General features: G+C 40.1%; 1 pseudogene; it reads right to left on the bottom strand.

Annotated features, from left to right (window-relative positions):
- The window catches only part of LOC121455693, a 41,164-nt pseudogene extending 16,386 nt beyond the window's left edge, over positions 1 to 24,778 (bottom strand).
- Between the last annotated feature and the right edge of the window lie 277 nt (positions 24,779 to 25,055).

Raw genomic sequence — 25,055 nt, 5'->3', positions numbered from 1 at the left:
TCCCTGCCTCTCCCCTTCCTCTTTAACCCTCTCCCAAGGTCCCCATGCTCCAAATTTACTAAGGAGATCTTGTCTTTTTCTACTTCCCATGTGTATTAGATCTATGTCTCTCTTAGTGTCCTCATTGTTACTAACAGAAATTGGAGAATTCCATGGTGAATTAGATGGTGTAATGTATCCATTATCCAACTGTTCCTGCACTAACTCCAGGGCATCTTGTAATTTTTCTTGTTAGAGGCCACTGACTTCGCCATGCAGGCTTGTCACATTTCAAGACTGTTGAATCTTCATGAAGTGCAGGTTTTTCAATGACCTTTCCTAAAAAAAATACCCTAATTCTGCCCTGGGAGGCCTTTTGTTAGGTATGATAGGATCAGTTCTTCCCTTATTTTTTTTTGGCCTAGACTTTGATTAGGTAATAATCCTTGCTGAAACATTTGATTAGCAACAACTGTGTTGGTGGAATATAAATATACTCCCATTCTGATCATAATATCTCAGTCCCATAAATTTATGGGTTAATGAGGAACAATATATGGTTTAAAAGTTCCTTCATGGCCTTCATCATCCTTCCAGTAAAGCTCATTACTACTTTGTTCAGGATTTCAAGTCTGACCAATCCCTAGTAGCTGTGTAACAGTCTGTTTTGGGCCACTTAGAAGGCCATTGACTGGCAGTTATAACGGAAATACCTGCACCAGTATTTAGAAGACCAGAAAAAACTTTTCCATCTATAAACAAAGTGAGTTCTGGCTGCTGAGGACCTATGGCTTGTGGCCAATATGCATTAAAAGAACCAAATCCAGCCTTTCCTCTCTTATCTCTCTTAATTTGATTTTTGGTTTGCACAGCGAGAAGTAAAATTAATCATCCAAGCCTCTGACCTGTCTTTACCACAGAAACTCCATTAAATGAGTGAGTCATAACCTTGATTTCTCCTTCAAAAGCAGCATCAATGACTGCAGGGGCAACAAGAATCCCTTGCTGTACTCAGGCTCCCCTGTCCTTTTATGTATCTCCAATCAACTGTATAGACATTTGATTACTTTTTCCCTGTGCTATAACTACAGTTATTACTTACAAGTTTTACTCCTACTTTTTTGCCCCACCTTTATCTTTCTTTTCTATTATCTATTAATTATATCTAAGTGCTCATTCCTCACATCTCCACCTTTGATGCGATTTTCTTGCAGGGTTTCTCACGCCTGGCCTCACTGTGTGCATTTCAGGGTTCACTGGTCAGCCCCACATTTTGGCACCATATGTAGAGGATTGGCCTCTACAAAAATTATCTCTTACCAGGGTAGGGGCATGGGAATTTTAGAAATTTAAGTAAAGAATATGAAGATGCATAAAAATAATAAGACAAAAACCATAGAATAATACCAGGAGAGCATTCCAGTGATTATTGAAATCACCTGCATTTATTTTCCACAGCTTTTATACCTAATATAAATGGGGGGGGGTAAAATAAAAACATTATTAATGTGATACAAGGAATAACTCACAAAGTCAATGGCATTATCACTCTGAGACATCAAATCATTAGCATTCTGTTATCTAGGTAGTGAAGCTGCTGTAGATTACACATCCTGAAGGCCATTCTTCCCCAGGAGACCTCACAGTTAAAAAAAATCAAGCAATCACATCCTGAGTTGGGACATGCAAGTATGCTTTTTGATTATTTGTTCATAATTTGAGCAACCTCCAAACACTCTGGTTGTCAGACAAGGTGAAAATAGGCCCATATTTTTGGGTCTCCACAGGGAAGTAACCAATATTTCTTTAAAGCTATGAACCACACAAACTGTCAGCATGGCACAATACTAGTGGCATGGATAAGACATATTCAATGAGAGGGGTGCCATGTCTAGTGCTGAAAACCTAGCTACCTAACCAGTGCCAGTAGAGTCATTGTTATTGAACAACAATAATGTAGAACCAATAATCCATTATACCAGCATAATCCCTAGCAATAATGATAAACATTTGTCCTTATACCACAGATAAGTGTAATATTTACCCCTCAACAAAGAAATGCTTCTCTGCAACAGATGGAGACCACTAAAGAAAATTAGCACCAGTTAAAAGGCAGAGTTATAGAACCTAATTCTAATGGATACATCTTCAAAACACTCCCACACCTGAGACTTAGGGAACATTGGGGAAGAGAAGGCAGAAAGATTGTAAGAGCCAGGGAATTTTCTGTAAGACTTTTGCCTTCTAGTAACATCAGAAGCTGCACCCATAAAGTCTTACCAACATGACCATCCAAATATGAGCTGAACAAGGATGACACCAATGAACATGTCAAAGTACATGGGGAATTGTCCTTGAGGCCTCAACCCTACACAAGGAATTTCAGGCAACTGAGGAAAGTTAGGAGCAGGAGAGGTGGCCCTTTCTAGGAAAGAGCACTACTTGGTTGCCTGGTGCTAAACTGTCATATACAAAAACATAAATGTAAGTAACATTTTATGGACTCCACAAGTAATACTTGGGAATATATATGTATATACAAATGTGTCAGGGGCAATGAGACAAACAGCAGGTGATAACTAGTGTTCAATAGGCTTACTTACCAGATGAGTGGTTCTCTGATAGATAGCCCCAACCTGGAAAGGCTGTGGAATTATGGCTGTGGAAACCAGTTACTCCTGTCTGTAATTTCTCTCCGAGTCACTTCATCTCTTCCCTAAGAACTTTATTTCTTCCCTAAGAATATCTTTGGCTGTTTTCCCACTGCTTGTGTGTTTATCTCATGAAAATATTTCATCCACTGTGCACATATATTTGTGAGTGGTCAAGAAGATGACTTTTCATTTAACTATATAGTTTGATATATAGAATATATACTCGGACATGCTTCAAACTGGATCTATTTGTCCCATGAGGACTTTAAACACTTGAGAGCCTAGTTTGTTTCTTTTTACTTGACTAAAATAAAAAATAACAATTTCTCCTCCTAACACAAACTGTACACAATCAGCAAATGAATGAATAAATACAATGTGGTATACTCAGTGAAGTTATGTTTAAACTTAAAGAGATCAAAGATTGTCTCCTGCAGGAAATTGTGTGGAACTAGAGATTATTGTGTTAAATGAAATAAGCAAGTCTCACAAAGACAAACATCTCCTGTTTTCTATCATATCTGGAGACTGGGGAAAATAAAGCTATAAAAATAAAATATGTGGAAGAGAAAAGAGGGATAAGGGATAAGTGTTTACAGAGTAAGTATGATTAAAATATTATATATTCATAAAAATGCCACTTTAGTTGTATAGTTAATGCTATGAGGCGTATGTGTCCTCAAGGTGAAAGTGATTGTGGCAGTGTTTTCAAATACATAACTTTATTTTCTCTTTTACTTTTATGACTATGATGCTGAAGTTGATGGGAGACAGTGTTATAGAAAAAACAGAAGAGCCAGAGTTGACCAAGAAATTTTTTTAGAAATTGGTATCAAAAGAGGATTCCCTGGGAACAGTTGTCTTCCTAGTAAAGTCATTTATTTTAATATTTATGAAAACTGTCATCTCTTCCTATAGTATGTCAAAAGCTAAGTATACAGGGATTTATTCAATTTGCTATAATATGTTTGTACTCTCTTTGAGTAAATGATGCCCTAGCAAAACAGCTTTGATCTTTGTGTTAATTTCAATAAGATTTGAGTATTTTACACTAGAACTCATGTAATCTACATTGTGAGCTATCTAGAGGAAGAACATTGTTGGGAGGTCATTTGTTGGTTCCTGGGTCATCAGCCCTGAAATAATCACACAGAAACTCTATTAATTAAATCACTGCTTGGCCCATTAGCCCAGCTTCTTATTGGCTAACTCTTACATATTAATTCTATTAATCTGTGTATCACAACAAGACTGTGGCTTACCGGCTAATGTTCTGGCATCTGTTTCTGGTGGGGCTACATGGCTTCTCCCTTTGACTCTGCCTTCCTTCTCCCAACATTCAATTTAGTTTTCCCTACCTAGCTCTGTTCTACCCTATTAGGTCAAGCCTGATTCTTTATTAACCAATGGTATTCACAGCATGGAGAGGGGAATCCCACATCACCTCCCCCTTTCTGTTTAAATAAAAAGGAAGGTTTTAACTTTAACATAGTAAAATTACATAAAACAGTTATCAAGCAAGAATTAAAGTTACAATATTTATATCTAGTTTATCTTTTATCATAACTAATGAAAGATATATTATTACTATCTACTCCTCAACTCCATCAGAGATTCCAGAATGATATAATATTTCCTAAGTAAACAGGAAGTAGATTATAAGCAACTTTCAAAACTCTAGATTTGACAGAGGCATCTCATTGCCTGATCAGTCACCCAAAGTCCTTCTGTACTGTTGGGGCATCTGATCTTCAGCCCACAGACCCATAGTATCCAGCAGACTTTTCCATGAAGCAGGAAATTTCAAAAACAGTTCTGGCTACATTGGCAGTTTGTCAGTCACTTTCTTCTGCATTCTGAAGAATGTCTTTTAGACACTTTGATGAAGCAGGAACCCCAAAGGATCATTTCACCTTTAGGGAAGTTCAGCAGTCACTTTTCTTTTTCTTGGGGGGGGGGGGATTCTCAGAACGCCTTTATTTTCAGAAATTATAGAACTTAAATACTTAGTCAAAAAAGTTTCAATAAAATATAAAACATTTCTGTTTGGCCACACTGAAAGTAACCATATTCAGTACCTGACTCTGAAGAAGTCCATCATGAGTGTGAGAGTGTGTATCTGTCTGCTCTGTATACATGTATGCCTTCATATATGTATTTCCATGTATGTTTGTATGTGTATGTATGTATATATATATATATATATATATATCTTTTAGTTACAAGAAATACTTCTTTTAATATTCTTTTACCCCCATCTTTCTCTTTTACCATTTACTCTTCCACTTCTTACCTAAACCTTGGATTTCATTCTAGGGTTGTAATCATTCACCCACAGTCAGCACTGAGGAAGGTTCTTTCTCAGGGAACTGTTAACATCAGAATGTTATTTTGCACCAATGACCTCTGCACACCAAGGACAGAGAGTATCTGCAGTCTCAGCGGTGTACTGCCAATATCAAGGACACTTTTCTTTGGCAGTTGGAACTACAGTGACTTTATACGAAGACTCACAACCGTATAGATTGATGAGGAATGTCCCTGTGAGCTCAGTCCCATCCACAGCTTTCTCCTGTGGCTCCTGAACCAGCAGTGGTGTCCAGTTCACCCAACATACCATCAAGCAGTCCAGGGAAGATAAGTTTTTTTACCCAAATGGCTAACCAACTCCATAAGAGGCCTCTTCAATGCCCATCTTTCTCTTGAAGTAAGATTGGTTTCAGATGTGTCTCACCATCCTGAAAAGTCCTAAATTCTTAAAACCCTTTAAATGCTGTATTCTGTAGTCTTTGAAAGATTTGAAGAATCCCTATCCATCTGAAACACATCTCTGTATATCTAGAAAATCTAACTAGCATGACTACAAGCTTGACTATTATATATGACTCTCTATTTACCTATATTTCTTAATTATATATTACATTTTAAATGAGTTGCACAAACACCATACATTAATCAAGAGCAGAAATACACATATAATAAAATTGACCTTAAATTTGTATCAATAAATCAAGATCCATACCAATGCAAATCTCTATAGTATATCCCCTTTAAATGTAAACAAACATTTATAAACAATATTTGGGAATATGGACATCGCTCTCTCTATACTGCTTCCTGCTTTTTTTAGGTTAAGTAATTTTGGGGGATATTTATTGCAACCTTTCAGGGGATCTTGGTCCATCAAACCACATTAGCCTAAAATGAATCCACAGGTTCTCATTCTCTGTGAAAACAAAAGAAAAACCTCTTTTCCAAAGTGGCATATCCTTAGAACCAAATTCTGAAGTCATGATACCCCTATAATATACATTCTGGTTTAGCTTAGCAGGCTATACAATGAAATGCCTCTCTATACTTAACTCCTTCTCAGTCAAAAAACACAATAATATACATAATTCAGACTCTGTATATTTTCCATATTTATGTTGCTTATTATTTTTTACTCCTTTTAGTCTGTACTCTGTCTCTTTAAAGACTTTACCTTTTTTCAATACCATTTATTTCTTTTTATAACTGTCTATATTCTTTTTCTTCTCTCTCCCAAGCTTACGTACATTTACCCAACACTGTGACCCATTTAGAGTTCTTTTCCATCAGGATCTGTCTTTATTGCATATCTGTAATTATTTTCTAACCAGAAGCTCTTCTTGAAATGATAAGCTCTTCTTAAGAATCTAAGCTACAGCATTGCTAGGGTATGTATGGCCTTGCCTGCTTGCTTTGCCCAGTCCAACATGGCAGAAGAGGTCCATTCACTGCCTTTGAGCCACGCACACCACCCCAGTTCCAAGTATGCAGCAGGTCTATGTCTAGCTATTAAACAGTTTGTAACATGCTGCTTACAAACCCCTTTTAAATGCTTGGCCTCCTGAAAAAGAGGTTGCACTGGCAGCATGGCCCAGAAAGCCAGCATTTCAAATCTGTTCAGCTTTTTTTTTTTGCTACCTCTGCTACTGCTGAGTCAGGAAAATCTCTCTTAAAGGAGCTGTGTTAAACTCTGTATTTTCGCATCTAGAATTCCTTTTTAAGCACTCTCAGGTTTTAAGTGGATTTTAGTTTGCCTCGTTGGTGTCAATTTGTTGTAAGGAGGGCCAATTGTTCCCAGTTAGTCAGCCCCAAAATAATCACACAGAAACTCTATTAATTAAATCACTGCTTGGCTCATTAGCTCTAGCTTCTTATTGGCTAACTCTTATATATTAATTTAACCCATTTCTATTAATCTGTGTATTGCCCCAAGGCTGTGGCTTACTGGCTAAAGTTCCAGCATCTGTCTCCAGTGGGGCTACATGGCTTCTCCCTTTGACTCTGCCTTCCTTCTCCCAACATTCAGGTTAGTTTTCCCTACCTAGCTCTGTTCTACCCTATCAGATCAGGCCAGTTACTTTATTAACCAATGGTATTCACAACATGGAGAGAGGAATCCCACATCAGAAAAAAAAAGCTTATTTCAGCGATGATGTTAAGAGGGGAGCTCTTGGGGGGTATTAAGAAATGAGATGAGGTCTTTAGAGTGGAGTGCTGATGGCTTTGTAAGAGGAGAGTCATCACATATGAGCTTGCTGTATCCTATGATATTTGGAACTGTGCCAGTAAGACGTGAACTCATCCAAAGGAACTTCTTGATTTTTGATGTCCAGAAACAAGGCAAAACTCTTTACAAGTGCATCCAGCCGCAAGTATTTTGACATATTTAGGCAAATTGAATGGAACATTAGTGGTATGGTGCCATTCTTCCCTCAGACACTAAAGGTTCATGCCCAAATCTTCAAAAATGATGCTTAAAGTTTTCTGTGAATTGGGGTTTCAGGTGTTACTATGGGGGATAGAGTCTGAGAACTGAAATCATGGCCTAAAGTCATCATGACCAGTAATGGGAGTTGGGAAAACATTTAGGACTCCTCCGACAAAAAAAATTCTTTAAGTCTCATTTTAAAAGGCCATAAACTGGGCTGGAGAGATGGCTCAGTGGTTAAGAGCATTGCCTGCTCTTCCAAAGGTCCTGTGTTCAATTCCTGGCAACCACATGGTAGCTCACAACCAACTGTAATGAGGTCTGGTGCCCTCTTCTGGGCTGCAGACATACAGAGAGAATATTGTATACAGAATAAATAAATATTATTTTTAAAAAGGCCATTAACTCAATTATCCCCAGAAATGCTGTTTTTATATATGGATTTATATCTTGAATCTTAATGAGTAGAAACTGTGATTCTAACCAAGGTGGTTTTGTTGCTCACAAGGACAAGAGCAAGAATAAATTTAATGTTTGAGGCTCTTCTCTGTTGTTGTTGTTGTTTTCTGATATATGCATGTGCTTATAGTTTACCAAGCCATGTGGCTTCAGAATCCCTTCTACCTGGGGGTTTCTATTTTTAGATTTGGTAATTACTTACAGTGATCTGATAAGTCCTATGGTACACCCTTCTTGTAGATTCTTCTTCTATAAAATGGTCCTACTTTGAGAATTATAGATGGCAAATGATGCAAACAGTCAGCATTCTGCTTGAATATCCCATGCCTAAACTGGAAAATCCCACCAGTGGTTTCTTTTCAAAATATTTCTAAAACAGTTAGTTTGTTCTCAGCCTTCTTAATGTTCTACCCTTTACTATAGACACCCCAACTATAGAATTATTATCATTGCTACTTCATAACTGTAATTTTGCTACTAGTAATCATCATGTAAATATCTGTGTTTTCCAAGGGTCACTTGACCCACCCCAAAAATGTTGTGATCCACAAGATGAGAACCACTGAGCTAGACTACAACTACTTCTTCCCTTCCAATTCAGACAAAGCCACCATTGTCTCTTGGTGATGGCTGCTCTTTAAATTCTTCTCTTATCCTAAGCCTCAACTCTACTGTCAAAACAGATGTCACAATGAGCCTCTTAAATCCAATTGGCTTAGAGAGAAACTCTACCCAACACCCTATTATGACTTTCTAATTTACCATAAAGTTCTTTGTGTTGCCTGGAGTCCTTCCCAGTTTAATCCTGAGCCATTACTGCAGTGTCTTCTCTTTCTACTGCTTCTTCCTCAGGATGAACATGCTTCTGCTTCAGCCTCTTTGAAATTAATAATCTCTCTTCCTAGGAAAAAATATTTCAGTCTCTCCTTGAATCTTTTCTTCATATGCAATGTTGTCTCTTACATTCCAAGTCTTCTGTATGTCGAGAATTGATACATATGCTTTTAATAATACTCCAGAACAAATGTGCTATCAATATTTTAAATGTTATAATAAAAACAATAGGAAATAGTCATTTAAGAATTTTTATGTAGCCTGTATTTTGCTATTTCTTGCTCCTCTGGGGATATTTTATTTCCTATGTGTGTAATAGATCTTACTTTAGATGATATCTCAATTAAGATATCAGACATCTTTACTGAGCATTCAAGAGTGATTTTGTACTCCTCACTCTCCTGTATTTCCTTACAGTCACTTTGTACCATTTATTTTCTATTTGTTTGTGGTATGTGTGTATATGTATACTTACACTTGTGTGTGTGTGTGTGTGGTGTAGTTGAGCATGCCCATGTGGAAGCCAGAGATTGACAATAGGTATCCTTCTAAAAGTTTGTAGTGATATTTTGTCTGTAACCTAAAAAAATAAAGCTCATGTGAAGATCAGAATGCAGAGTTAAGTCACTGGTTAGGCATAGAGGCCAGGCAGTGGTGGCACATACCTTTAACCCTAGCACTCAGGAAAGAATATGGATCTTTGTGAGTTCAAGGTCACCCATCCTGGGCTACACAAGATTAAATCTGTCTAAAAGAGAAATAGAGCTCACACAAGGGTGATCCCAGCACACAGGCATTTAGTCCCAGCACTAGAGAGGTGGGGCAGTAGTGATAAAGCTGGGCAAATAAAGGAATATGAGGTGGGAGGAGATATGGAATAGCATAAAGTCATCTGAGGTTTAATAGAGACAGCATTCAGTCTTAGAATTTGTACAGACAGGAGTGCCCCTTCAGTTTGAATATTGGTAAAGGTAAGAACTCTCTAGTGGTTGGCTGATCTCCTTCTCAGACCTTTCAACTTTCATTTCTGACATATGACTGTTAGTTTTTATTATTTAGAAATTTAGAATTCATGATATATTTGGTGTCTAACTTTTGGTGTATGAATTCATGAGAAAGCTATTTGCCTGTGGCTCTACAGTCTCCAGCATAGGCTGGAGCTACATGTGGCAGACATCACTGCCCCACTAGCTAGGTTTTCCTTTTTTCTCTACTGGTAGGCCTCTGCTCAGGCTGCTGTCAAACTAGACAGCTGCCTTGAAATCTAATCAGGCTTCTATTGTTCTACACAGCAGCAGTCAATCTCACATTTTCATCATCATTGACATCAGATTTGGTGAGAAAATTGGGAATACTTAAAGGGATAAGATAGAAAAGAGTTTTTCCCATGATAAAAAAAATGAGAAACACAATTTTGATAGAGAGAGTTGGTTCTCTGTATGATTACACAATGCACAATTTAAAAATGGAACAATTAAATGAGGGGATAATCAGTGCAGATTTATATAATGTTAGGCATCATCTGGATAATTTTTGGTTAATCTCTAAAAATGTTTGGTATGAGTGCCAAAATACAGGCCTTAAAAAAACTTAACAAAAAAGATCGCAGAGATATTTGAATCCAGACAGAGGAATTTAAAGGAAAACAAATTTCAGTATTGCATTATAAGGTTAGAGAAGAACAGTCTAAGATTTTCAAACAACCAACCTTAAAATATACAATAACTTTACAGGAATTGCCAAATGATAGATGTTGATTGCCTTGGCGGGTTACTTAGTCTAGGGTTAGTAACCGGCCTTGCAGTTCAGTTATTCCAGGGTCACAGAGAGGCACTATCTGGAAGATAAATGGGCTAAGAAAGAGGAAGGAGGCTAAGCGGGGTTCAGCTTATATAGGGTAAAGAGTTGGGGGATGGGCACAGGGGCCTGGGCTCTTGTCGCGTGGTTCACGTTGGTCACATGGTCCGTGTTGGTCACGTAGCCAGGAGGTTACCTTCGGTCAGGTCACCTAGACCAGGAAGTCACGAGTTGACACACCTAGATCTTTAGATAGTTTGGAATGTGGGATGTGTTCCGCTAACAGACAGCTCTCCATTAACAGCCAATTTGGGTGTGGGGTAGGCTCTGTCAATAGAACGATTCCTAACACAATTAGGGGTGTGGGGTTCTCTGAAGACTCCCCAGGGTGATGGTTCCTGTAATGATTTTAGAAGGAAATTGGCTCCTGACAGATCCCCCTTTCTTTTATAAAGACAGGCAGCTATTAAGTGGAGGGCATCAGGTCAGAGTCCAACCATGGTGTCAGATCTAAAGGAGAAGGGACTGGGACAAGGAGAGACCCTCCTCTCGAATGGTGAAGCAATTTACCTCTCCTGGGAACAGAGGGGTGCCTTATGATTCTTAGGTCGAGTGGGGACCAGGTCTTTTTTCCCCCTTACCCATCCTAGGATTCCCAGTATCCTGTCTTAGGTTGGGGGATGTCCTGCCACAAGTCACCCGTCCTTGGAGCTCTTCAAATAAAAGGTATCTAGCGAAATTTAAAGTAAGCAGATCACATGGCACCCTGTCTTAGGCCATGTGGAGTGCACCCCTCATGCCTGGTACCATGCCATTTTGAGTTGGTTTCTACAACCTCTGTATGGTGTGCTGTTCAGGCGAGGGCTCCACAATATCTCCCGTCATTGGGCCCCTGCATCTATCATTAATGAAAAGGCTGTGAGGAGCTCCTCAAACAAAATATAATGACATAATTTTGGGCACCAATAACTCCATCTTCCAGACAAGAAGAAAGGACGTTTTCCAAACCCAGTATTCACCTTTTAATCTGGCCTAAGGTACATCCTCCTTCCTAAATGCCTACTTCACAATAAGATTACAAGTGCTGCCTACCAAATATTTTTTTTCCAGGGATTCCAGGACCTAAAGGGTTTGGGATGTGTAGCAAGGGTGGAAAATTGGAGAGCAGCTGCAGGTTTCTCTGTCTCTGGAGTTCTGAGGTCCTCCATGGAGCCTCGAGTATTCAGGTGATGGTAATGAACAGCTATGGAATCCTTTGTTATTTCATCAATCTGGGTCTTAATAAAGCAGGTTAGTTTTTTAAAGGCCCAAGGGCCAAAGGATAATAGTAGTAATAGTCCCATAAGAGGGCCCAATAAACTAGGCAAAAGTGTGGACAGCCAGGGGGAAGTGGAGAACCCCTGGAGTTTTGATACCAAGACTCCTGCTTTTCTCTGTTTCTTTTTCTTTCTTCTAAACTATTTTTTACCTTCTGTATGCTATCCTGTACTAAGCCTGTTTTATCTGAATAAAAGCAACATTCTTCTTTAAGGGCAACACAAAGTCCCCCTTCATTAAGAAAAACCAGGTCAAGGTCTCGTCTATTCTGCAGAACCACCTCTGACAAAGAGACTAATGAATCTTTTAGGTTTTCCAGATCCTTTTGTAATTCCTGGATGTCTCTGTCTACTGCCAGACTAAGTTGAGCATATTGCTGTTGGGAGGTGATAAGAGAGGCAATCCTTGTTCCTGCACCTGTGGCTCCTAATCCCAAAACAACAGCCAAGGTAATGGCTGAAATAGGTTCCCTCTTGTATCGGGGCATTATAGCGCCCTGTTCCCAAAAGTGGAGGAGATTCTCTGACTCATGTATCGTCAGACTGAAGGCGTAAGTCATAAACAATGCCACACCAGTTTGGAATTATGATTAATAGGGTTGTATTTATTTAAAGGGGAAAAAACTTACAGATCACCATCAGCCCTCTGCGCAACCAGGAAGGGAGTCTAGTCGCTGGTGGAGCAGGAAGTGAAGAGAGAGAGGCGAGGGAAGTGGCCACTTTTTAAAGGGAGAGAGACCACGCCCCAATGGGCTGGTATCTCAGCAGCGATAGGATGGAGGAGTGGGAGGACCTCCCGTAACACCTCCCGCTTTTGTTTAAATAAGAGAGGTCTAAACCTACTATGAAATTATATACAATGAGTACAAATATCCTATTCTAACTAGCTTAGGTCTTGTATAATGAATAACTTGGCCACGTCATGAGAGAAAGTAACTACATTTATATAGTCTTCAACCCCATCGAAGGTCTGAGAAGGGAAATAATGTTACCTGGGTAATTAGGAATTTCAGTAAAACAACTTCCAAAACATGCAACAAATCACAGAGACAACTAGCTACCTAGGCTATCACCCAACATCACATTAGCAGCGTTGAAGCAACCAACTTTGGCTAAGGCCTAACATAACTGACATACCATTTTCAAAGGCAAGCAACTTTTCAAAACTATCTTACCCTGTCTTGGCAGGATATGACAGCCCTGTTTTATCCATTGATGCACGCTCTGTATCTTTGTCAGTGGTTGAGGTATGGGCATTTCTTTGCCCCAAGGCCAGTTCTGCCAAAAAGAAAGGCTCCAGGTGGAGTGTCTTTGGTGCTCAACATTCTCTCGGGAATAGAGTGGTGTTGCCAGGGGCAATTGTGTCTCACTACCACAAAACTCTGAGTTAGATTAAAGGCCATTTTCTACAGCTCTTTGAAGAAGTTGAAGATTATCTATACTGAGTATAATCTCTATATATCTAAAGAACCAAATTAGTCTAATTATAAATGACAAACTTAGATGACTATTAGTCTATATAATTCTCAATATCTATCTAACTTAAAGACTAAGACAATAAACGACTGTGAAAAAATGAGGACAATGGCCTCCAAATATAAACAATGTACAAATATACATTGCAGTAGGTAAATATATATCAATACACAAACATTATATAAGTATCTTAATCAGAGGTAGAAATGTACACTGCAATATGGTAAATATATACTATATATATATATATATCAATACAATATATGTCAATACATAAAAATGTTTTAAACAGAGGTAGAAACATGCATTCATACAATAGTCAATATAATTTAACTTTGTATCAATATACAAGAATCTATACCAATATATTTGTCTAAAAACAGTAACTCACAATTACAAATCTATTATCCCATCATCCCTCTTTTTTTTTTTTCAAAATGATCCCTGAGCTTATAAAATTCCTCCCCCAACCCTCAATCGTATACTAATTATAATCAACCCCTAAATGATGTCCCTAAACCCAAGGGCAAACTTTACTGGGAGAGGGGACGTCGTCCTCTAGAATTACTTCCAGCTGTCATGGGGGCGACGTTCTTTCTGGGGGATCCTGTGAAAGTAAAATGGTGGTTAAATTTCAAGATCAATGTCTTTTAAAATTGCCAATAGTCTCTGAGTATTTTGTGCAGGTCTGGCCAAAATGTTGTATAAGATGTGCACCATTTCAGCTAATCAAGTTGGAACTGTCTTATGCAGCTGGTACCCAAAGCAGGTCTTGTAGTAGCGCTATCAGTATCATGACATCATATCAACCAGGTGGAGTTGTTGTTATGGGGCCCCATCTTCTTCCTGGAAACTTCAAATGTCACTTCAGGAAAAACTCATTGTTCATTATGAAAAACTTAAACATTAATCATATAGACATATATATATATCTATTCAATGAAAGACATGATAGATATATTCAATGAAAAGTATGATAGATATGAAGAAAAGCAAAGATGTTTTCTAAACTCATATTTCTTTCTGTCCCATATCATGGCTCTTGACATGAGACAGAAACTCCAGAAACTCTGGGTTTTTCTCTTACTAACAGGCTTGGAATTGGAGAGGGACTGAGCCAGAGTCCAACTTCAAAACCAGCTTTATAAATTTAGAAATATGGTTTAATTTTACTTACACAACCCATTCAGTTTTCATGATATTTCCTATTGGGCAGGTATTTTTCCATCTGTCAGTATCCAAACATCCAGGGTCCCTTGAATTTCTCAAAGATGAGTGTTTTCCTGTGGAGATAAGAACAGAACCCTGCCCCCATTCTATATGTTTTTCTTACCACCTGTATGAATATCATCATTGTGGATGAGTTGTCATTTCTCCTTTCCAAGAGGTTTCTCCTCTTCAAATCAAAACTTTATTAATTTTGATGGTATCCACAATTTTTCTTCTCCTGTGGAAACAAGAGCAAAACCCCTTCCCCAACGTAGCACATCTCCTGGCTTCCACTGAGAGGTCAGCACATCATGAAATAAATCGGTTGATTTAGTTCAGCAGACTTTTCCATTATCCAATGTCTTTCTGCTGCTGTTGTTCCTTTCTCATTAGTGTTAAGAAAATTCAAGGTTAATAACGCATTATGTAATCTATTTCTGGGGGTATTTTCAGTCCCTTTCTGTTTGTTCAGCATATCCTTTATAGTACGATTTGATCTTCCTATAACTGCCTGACCTGTAGGATTATTTGGTATACCTGTAATGTGTTTTATATTATAATAATCAAAAAAGTGTTTCATTTTCTTAGATACATATGCTGGACCATTATCTGTCTTTATTTGCGCAGATATACCCATGATGGCCATAACTTCCGATAAATGTGTGATTACTGAATCAGCATTTTCTGAGCTCAGGGCAGTAGCCCATTGAAAACCTGAATACGTTTCTATGGTGTGGTGTACATATTTTAATTTACCAAATTCCATAAAGTGGAACATATCCATCTGCCAGATTTCATTTCTCTTAGTACCCTTTGGGTTACTCCCTGCAGGCAACGCTGTTTGATTATAGAAAGAACAAGTAGGACATCTCTTTATAATGTCCTTAGCTTGTTGCCAAGTAATGGAAAATTCTTTCTTTAGGCCTTTACTATTGACATGATTCTTCTTATGAAATTCTGAGGCCTGCAACACATTTCCAATCAATAATTGATCAATCTCAGCATTGCCTTGGGGTAGAGGACCAGGCAGACCTGTATGGGACCAGATGTGTGTTATGTACATCGGACAAAGCCTGATCCTGATTATGTCTTGTACCTGGATAAACAATGAAGTCAACTCTGTGTCATCTGGTATAAATTCAGTGGTTTCAATATGCAAGATAACTCTTTCTGCATATTGTGAATCTGTAACTATATTAAGAGGTTCTTTAAAATCCCTTAGCACCATAAGAATGGCATATAATTCTGCCTTCTGGACAGAATTATAAGGGCTTTGTTCCACCTTACTCAATTCATCTGACTTGTAACCTGCTTTCCCTGATTTATTTGCATCAGTATAGAACGTACGGCCTCCAGTTATTGGAGCATCACATACAATTCTAGGAAGAATCCAAGAAGTTCATTTTATGAGGTTAAGTCTACCACTTTTGGGATAGTTGCTATTAATTTCTCCCAAAAAATTAGCACAAGTTCTTTGCCACAGTTCATTGTCTTCCCATAACTTTTTTATTTCTTCAGTAGTAAAAGGCACTATAATTTCTGCTGGGTCTATACCTGCTAGTTGACGAAGTCTCAGCTTACCTTTTATAATTAATTCAGAGACTTTTTCCACATAAGTTTTTAATTTTTTACTTGGTTTATTAGGTATAAATATCCACTCTAAAATAATTTCTTCCCTCTGCATTAGAATCCCTGTAGGAGAAATTCTGGAAGGCAATACGACTAGGATGCAGCTAAGATTTGGGTTCACCCTATCCACATGTGCCTCCTGTAATTTTTCCTCAATCATTGTCAGTTCCTTTTCTGCTTCAGCTGTCAGTTTTCTTGGACTATTCAAATCTTTATCACCATCTAAGGTTTTGTTTAAATGAATTATTAGATCAGGTGTTATCCCAACAGCTGGTCGTAGACTGGAAATGTCTCCTAACAATCTTTGGAAGTCATTAAGAGTCTTTAACCAGTCTCTCCTAATTTGTGCCTTTTGTGTTTTAATTTTCTCTAACCCTATTCTGTAACCTAGGTAATTAATAGAATTTCCTCTGTGAATCTTTTCAGGGGCAATTTGTAATCCCCACCTAGGCAAGACTTTCTTTACTTCTTCAAACATCCTTTCTAAAGTATCTTTATTTGAATCAGATAACAAGATGTCATCCATGTAACGAGAAATTATGGACTTGCGGAATTGTTTACGAATTATTTCCAATGGCTTACTTACAAAATATTGGCACAATGTAGGACTATTGAGCATACTCTGTGGGAGGACAGTCCATTGATATCTCCTATTAGGCTGAGAATTATTATAATTAGGCACTGTGAGGGCAAATTTTTCTCTATCCTTTTCTTGTAACGGTATAGTGAAAAAACAGTCTTTCAAAGCAATAACTATAAGAGGCCATCCTTTTGGTAACAGAGAAGGCAAAGGAATTCCAGATTGTAGTGGGCCCATAGGTTGAATTACTTTGTTGACAGCTCTTAGATCTGTCACCATTCTCCATTTACCAGATTTCTTTTTTAGAACAAACACAGGAGAATTCCAAGGGCTGGTTGATTCTTCAATATGGTGAGCATCTAGGTGCTCTTGCACCAGCTGTTCCAATGCCTGTAGTTTATCTTCAGCTAGAGGCCACTGTTTGATCCATATTGGCTTCTCAGTTAGCCATTTTAAAGGTAGGGCTGTTGGTACCTCTAAAGGTTTGGTATTTGCTGTATGTTCTTGTACAGCCTGAATGGCTGGTGACCTTTTTCCATAATACCTCATCATATCCTTCCCAGAATTATGAGTTCCTGGAACTAAAGGAATGTTAATCTGGGTATTCCATTGCTGTAGCAGGTTACTGCCCCATAAATTTATGGCAATATTGGCTATATATGGCCTTGGTCTTCCTATTTGCCCTTCGGGCCCTATGCATTCAACCCATCTTGTGCTTTGTTTTACACGAGATAGGGTTCCAATTCCCAGGAACTGAACATCCACCTCTTTAAGAGGCCAATTCGAATGCCAAGATTGTGGGGTAATGATACTTACATCCGCACCTGTGTCTAATAAGCTTTCAATAATAGTGCCATTTATACAGACTCTTAGCTTTGGTCTTTGATCATTAATAGAAGTCTGCCAAAATATACGTTTACTCTGTCCTACTGGGTTTTTTGACTCATCCTCCACACGTATTTCATCATTTAGACCAGTATTACTTTTTACAGCAGAAATTGGAGCTTTTAATTTTCTTGGTGAGGCACGTTCTCCACTGTGACTGGGAATGACTGGGCCACTGTTGGCTTGGGGGCCTGCGAGAGGCCCCTCAAGGAGTTTTCCGATGGTATCGGGTTGCTTTGTTTGTCTGTTGTTGACCTGCATTCATTGGACCAATGTCGGCCTTTACCGCATCTCCTACATATACCTGAAGGCCTAGGTCTCCTATTTTTGTCATTCCCAGAGGAGATAATATTCCTAGAAATTCTGTGCCTGCAATCCCTTTTCAGATGTCCTAATTTACCACAATTAAAACACCTGGCAGTTTGATGTCTCCTCATTGCTGTGGAAATCGCTTCTCCTACCCAAGGTTCATCGTTATAGCTAAGCGTCTCAACATTCATCATATGCTGAATCCATTCATCCATAGGTGCTGATCTAGACTTTAAAGGCCCAATTATCTTTTTGCATTCTATGTTTGCATTCTCAAAAGCTAGAGATTCAAGAAGTATTCGTCTAGCTTCTGGGTCTGTTACCCCTATGTCCAGAGCCTTAATTAATCTTTGCAAAAAGTCAATAAAGGGTTCTCTCGGTCCCTGCCTAATTCTGGTATATGATTCAACCCTTTCTGCTGGATCTTGTATCCTATTCCAAGCATTTAAAGCTGCTTGGTGACATAGACACAGTACATCATCATAAAGAGCTTGGACCTGTGGATCAGCATATTCTCTTGCACCAAGAATTTGATCTTGGGAAACCTCGACACCTTTTGCTCTTCCTTGCTGTTCCATATGTTTGGATTCTTCTCTGAAATAAATTACAAACATCAAGGAAGGTCTAAAACTGCAGACACTAACTGATGGAAATCATGGGGGGTAGCTCTAGCATTAGAAGCCCAAGTCCTTATCATTTCCTTTACATATGCAGAGTGCAAGCCAAAATTAACAATAGCTTGCTTAATTTCTTTTAGATCATTCATTGCTATTGGCGTCCATCAAGCTTCTCTGACTCCCTTTGAGCCTTTAGAAGTTGTCGCTTTGTCAGAATTAAGTATAGGTTATGCTGCTAAAACCTTTGGTAAGCCAGTTCTAATAGCTGGTGTTGGCATTGTATCCTGTCCTTGTGCCTTATTACTCTGTTCACCAGCTCCAATCTTTCTTCAATCATTTCAAGTCTTTTTATTGTTGTCTTTATTATTGTCTCTTTTGAATCCTGAATCTCCTGACCTCCATGAGTTTCTAGTAAAGATTGTATGGTTCTTAGGAGTGCCATGATCTTCCTAAATGATTGAATATGCAAAAGAATACTGAAACCTAGTAACCAGTAAATTAAGTTATCCCCATAGTCATATAAACCTTGCATGATATAACCCATTGTATTGGTAACCAGAACAGTAAAATTCGCGTTGGAAACGAAAACTGCCATGTTACCTATTATCCAGCAGGTGGCGCTGTTGCCAAGTCACGACGAAAACAGGGTCCTGTTTCAGAGTCTGCCTAGTATTTGTTAAAAACTGGAAAATGTAAGTTGCTCAACAAAGTAAATGTAATTAAATCAATTCCAGAGACGGAACCAGAAACCCAGAATCCAGTGGTAGAGAAGAGCAACCTGGAAGCCGCTTATGCCTCCACGTGACAGAGTCACCCTGAGGGACTGCAGCTTTCAGCAACCGCGTGCTCTGGTTCGTGCCACTTAAGAGCTGTGCTTGCAAGGGAGATTTAAAAGCGACTCAGAAAAGAGAAAACCATGCAGCAGAGACTACACGGGCCTGTGGAGTTTAAATCCATGTGGGGAGGCCAAAGCCGCCGCTGCAAGGCACAGGCGGTGCCTGAGGAAGGGAGGGCTCACGCCAGGCCGAACTCGCGGCCGGCAGCCGAGCGGGGAAAGGAGGGGTTCTAAAACCAAACGTTGGGTGCCAACTGAAGGCGTAAGTCATAAACAATGCCACACCAGTTTGGAATTATGATTAATAGGGTGGTATTTATTTAAAGGGGAAAATACTTACAGATCACCGTCAGCCCTCTACGCAACCAGGAAGGGAGTCTAGTCGCCGGAGGAGCAGGAACTGAAGAGAGAGAGGAGAGGGAAGTCGCCGCTTTTTTAAAGGGAGAGAGACCACTCCCCAATGGGTTGGTATCTCAGCGGCGATAGGCTGGAGGAGTGGGAGGACCTCCCGTAACATCAGACGAGGTACCAACCACACTAGCACACAATAATCCTCATTGATCAAAAAGTTACTGGTAACTATATAAGTGGTGAGGCCCAAGGAACAGGCAGAGATATAAGAAAAAGAAATATTGACAATAAGTGTCTGATTGCAGGTATGCTGCAATGGTTGAGGGAAGCGCAAGGCTGGTCCCCTAAGGCATAGCCCTATGCCAGAGACCTGGCTTATCGTAAGACCTTCACCATTAACAGGATGCCACCTTAAGTGCTTTGTATCATTAGTTAAATTGGGGGAGCCAAAAGCAGCCACACCTTCATAAAAGGGGGGCTTTGGTGAAAAGCAAACCCAGCATTCCTCATATAGGGAATTATTAATAGCATGTAAAGCAACTATAGAAGCATTGACCATAGATAGAATAAGATCAGCAGAAGAGGAAAGTCCTTGGGGCAAGGTGGGTTGAAAGGGAGGGGCCGATACAGAGAATCTATTGGTCAGAGTTTCTTTGTCAGTTGAAGGACGACTAAGTTGTTCGCTGGTCAAAAAATGCAATGCCTTATTGGGGCCTACCGCAGTAACAGTGGATTGGGGGACTGTTTTTAGTAACTTTATTTTAAAAGTCACCCCAAAGTCTCTTCCGCTCCTATAGAGATGGAGCCCCCATTCTACTCCTCTAGAACTGACCCAATCAAACCTTTTTCCTGCTTCTGTAAAGGTGATTACTAAGGGGTTAAACCATCTGTGAGGTACACATCGAGCAGCTAAGCTTTGCTTTGGGCCTTTTCTCTTAACTTGAATATAATCCCAGGAAGAAGAGGGATCCCAATATGTATCCCCAGTAGTTTCACAGCCACATGAGGCACAGAAATAATCAGGACTAAATCCACATTTGGAGGCCAGGGAGCGATCTCTGTGGGAGGCTCCGGGGCAAACATATGGTGTAAGAGCGAGGACGCGCCTGCTAAATCTGGTGGTACAGCCAGGCTCCTTCGTGAAATCGAATGGAATTTCTGGAGCCTGTGTTAAAGGGAGAAACTTATCATGTATTCCCCAATCTGAATGGCCTCCCAAAGCCAATTTTCAGAGATCTACTTCTAAAGGGCCCCAATCAGGAGTTGCGGCTATAGTGGAGGAGGAGTTAGTGATGTCACCTGCTTCATTTATGACTTGCCAGGTAAAATTGAAAAATTGATACGGGGGTGCTGCTCCTCCAAGATGACGGGCCCAAATTAGGAGGACCCATAGCCAAGGTGGTGTCAAAATTTTTGTCAGCATCTGAAATAAAACACAAGGGAAATTTTCTCAGGGCTTATTGTCCCTGGATGGATTATACAATTTTTATCAGACTCTCAGGGAGCCATCTGGCGTCTTGAGCCTTGGTATCATAAATACATGCATGGCCTTTTCCCCAAATAAGCACAGGGTCGGGGCCAGCCCAGGCACCCGACAAGGGGTCCTTCCAAAGGGCTTGTGCATAGGTAGATTGGGTAGAGGGGTGCCATAGTCTGTCTACAGCAGACCTCCCCTGATTATCCAATGTTAGGAAATTGAGCACAAAGAGAGCATGGGCCAAGATTATCTTAGCATTACCTTTTATGGGGTAAAGTGTCTCTTGTGCCATTAATTTAAAGATGGTATGCTTAAGTGTCTGATTGGCACGTTCAACAATGCCCTGGCCTTGTGGATTGTAGGGAATACCAGTACAATGTTTTATATTTAACTGGGCACAAAATTGTTTAAATTTCTGGCTAGTATATCCAGGTCCATTGTCAGTTTTAAGTATTTTGGGTTGTCCCATTACAGAAAATGTAAGAAACAAATGGGCAATAACCTGTTTAGTGGCTTCCCCCATCTGAGCAGACGCATACCGGAAGCCACTATAAGTATCAATAGTAACATGAATATAGTTAAGTTTACCAAAGGAAGGGATATGAGTAACATCCATTTGCCATAGTTCCCCTGGGATCAGGCCCCGAGGATTGACTCCCCAATGGGGTTCAGGCAAAAGGGTCACACAATTCTTGCAGTTTTTAACAATTTGTCTGGCTTGTTCTCTAGTTACACCAAATCTAAGACGCAAGGTTGAGGCATTAAGATGATGAAGCAAGTGGGCAGCCTGGGTCTCCTTCACAGGATCCTGTACAGATACCGAGGCTACTAAATGAGTGCTCTTGTCTGCCAATTCATTTCCCCGTGTTAAAGGTCCAGGCAAACCCGAATGTGCTCGAATATGGCCCACAAAAAATAAATATGAGCAGTCTCTAATTAATCTTTAGATTTTGGAAAATAATTGAAATGTAGGTGTTGAAGGCTGAATGGTAGGGACCATTTCGAGGACCTGAAGGGCCCTAACAACATATTGGCTATCAGAGAACAAATTAAATTCCTGGTGGCAGATCAATTGGAATATGGTGAATGCTGCATACAATTCTACCATCTGGGCAGATCTATATGGGGTATCAATAGAGTAGGCCTTATCATTAATAACATATGAGGCTTTCCCATTTTTCGAACCATCTATAAAACCAAGCAAGGCATTTGGGATGGGCCGCAGGCATGTGTTCTTTAAAAATGTAAAAGATGCGATATTAAGAAATTGGATAAGCTTGTTCCCTGGCATGTTGAGTGTCAAGCTTTCCGTGGAATCCAGCAAGTAACACAGCGCATTCATCGAGCCTCTGCTGTAGCCAGGCAATTTATTGTCCCGAATATGGGGTGACGATAATGTCAGGGTTGCGGCCAAAACAGCGAACTGCAGTCTTAATTCCTGAAAACAGGATTTGGTTTACCAAAAAGAGATAGGGGGGTAAAACTTTGGATGAGGTAGCAGGTGCGTGAACCCATAAAAGTGGTTGCTCCTCTTGCCACAGAAGTCCTGAAGGCATATAGTCAGTGTTAAATACCAACAAATAGAGAATTTTTGCAGGAACAAAGTATCCTATGCCTTGCTGAGATATAGCTTCCTCTACTTTTACGAGTGAAGCTTCTGCCTCTGGTGTGAGACTCCTGGGAGAGCTGGGATAGGGGTCCCCTTGTAATATGTTAAACAATGGTTTTAAATCTCCTGTTGTGAGTTGGAGATAAGGGCGTAGCCAATTAATATCGCCTAAGAGTTTTTGAAAATCATTTAAACAACTTAATTTGGTTCTTTTAATATGAATCTTTTGTGTATGAATCAAGGTTGGGTCCAATTGAAATCCCAGAAATAAAAAGGGATAACAAGTTTGAATTTTCTCTGGAGGTATAATAAAACCTCTATCTTGTAAGGCTAGAACTAAATCCTGAGCTATTTGATTTACTACCTCAATCTTATCAGCAGCTATCAATACATCATCTGTATAATGAAGAATATAAGCAGTAGGATATAGCAATCTTATGGGGTTCACAGATTGAGCTACAAAACGCTGACACGGGGTGGGCGAGTTAGCCATGCCCTGGGGCAGGACTCGCCATTGAAATCGTGGATTTGGGCCAGCATGATTGATAATTGGAATAGAGAACGCAAATTGTTTACAATCAGCGGGATGCAAAGGGATAGAAAAAAAGCAATTTTTGATATCAATAACAATTTTATGAAATCCTTTGGGAATAGCAACCGGTGACGGCAGGCCTGGTTGTAAAGCTCCCATGGGCATTATGGTCTTATTAACCTCCCTTAAGTTCTGTAACAGTCTCCAGTCTCCATTTTTCTTTCTAATAACAAAAATGGGGGTGTTCCATGGGGATGTGGAAGGCTCAAGATGTCCCTGCTCTAGTTGTTCCTGCACTAACTGCAGGGCAGCCTGAACCTTTTCCTGAGGCATAGACCACTGATCAATCCAAACTGGGTCATTAGTTCTCCAAGATATCCTATCAGCCTGGAGTGCAGGAGGATCAGTGGTCTTTATGAAAAAAGGTCCGCACCGAAGCCTAAGCGATCTGGGCGTTGTTTAACAGCGATAGGGCCTGTAGGCCCCTGTTCTTCCTTCCCTAATCCTTTACCAGGAAGGAATTCCATATTAAGCATCTGTTTAGTGACAACTTCATTAGGGCTAAGCATAATAACTCCCATTTGTTTTAAGATGTCCTTTCCCCAGAGGTTAACCGGGAGGCCTGGGACTATAAAAGGCTGAATGGTGCCTGAATTGCCATCTTTATCCTTCCAGGTTAACAACTTGGCGCTTTGCAGAGTACTCTGGGTTTGTCCTATACCTTGTAAGTGGGTGGCGGTGGAATCCACAGGCCAGGCCTTAGGCCAATATCTAGATGATAGAACAGTGGCATCCGCACCCGTATCCAAAAGGCCTTGAAATTGTTTATTATCTAACCATAATGTCATCATAGGTCGAGTATCAGAAAGCTGTTGCACCCAATATATATCAGAAGAGCCGGGGCTCGAGGCACCACGCTCGTTTCCTTGGCAGGGGAATTGTCCTATCATAGGCAATGGCAGGGCTTGTGCTATGCGATGTCCAGCTCTCAGAGTTAGGGGGCCCTCGGTAGCAGTGGCAAGTAATTTAATTTCTCCTTCATAATCAGCATCAACTACAGAGGGGATAACAGAAAGCCCCTTTAGAGAGCATGAAGCTCGCCCTATAATGAGATAAAACATGCCAGGAGGAGGGGGGGCCAAATAGACCCGTCTCTATAATTGTGGTTCCATCCTCGGGGGTTATAATCCGGGTGGAGGAGGGACACAAATCCAATCCTGCACTCCCTGGGGTGGCCCGGAAAAGGGGTTTTGACGTTGGGTCATCTCCCTTATATTGGGTATCAGGGTTTGAGCTGGCTGGTACAAAGTTGGTGAGTAAGGGCTCCCAATCGGGGCCCCTTTCCCGTTTCCCTGAACCGCAGTAGTGGAGGCAGGGATTAGGGGGTTGCCCAATACATCAGCCTTGGATTTGCACTCACTTGCCCAATGTACACCTCGCTTGCATCGGGGGCAGGGTCTCGGGGGATCACCCCTTCTATTCCCAGGACCATTTCGATTATTCCCAACCATTTGTCGAGAGGGGCATTCCCTTGCAAAATGTCCCAATTGACCACAGATGAAACATGTCTTCCATTGGGGGCGAGAGTGTCCCCTTTGTCCCTGAAATACTGCGCCAATGGCCAGGCTGATTGACTTTGATAGCTGATGGCCAAAAGTATCTACATCATTACACACTTTAATCATACCAGAAACATCAATGTCCCTCATTTTTCCCCTTAATGCAGCTTTGCATGCAGCATTTGCGTTTTCGAAGGCTAGTTGACACTG

This window comes from Microtus oregoni, unplaced genomic scaffold (genome assembly GCF_018167655.1).
Source record: "Microtus oregoni isolate MIOR12 unplaced genomic scaffold, Mior012 000014F_ref0000157, whole genome shotgun sequence".
NCBI lineage: Eukaryota > Metazoa > Chordata > Mammalia > Rodentia > Cricetidae > Microtus > Microtus oregoni.
Note: the sequence above shows the minus strand (reverse complement) of the source record. Positions and strands in the feature narration are given on the sequence as shown.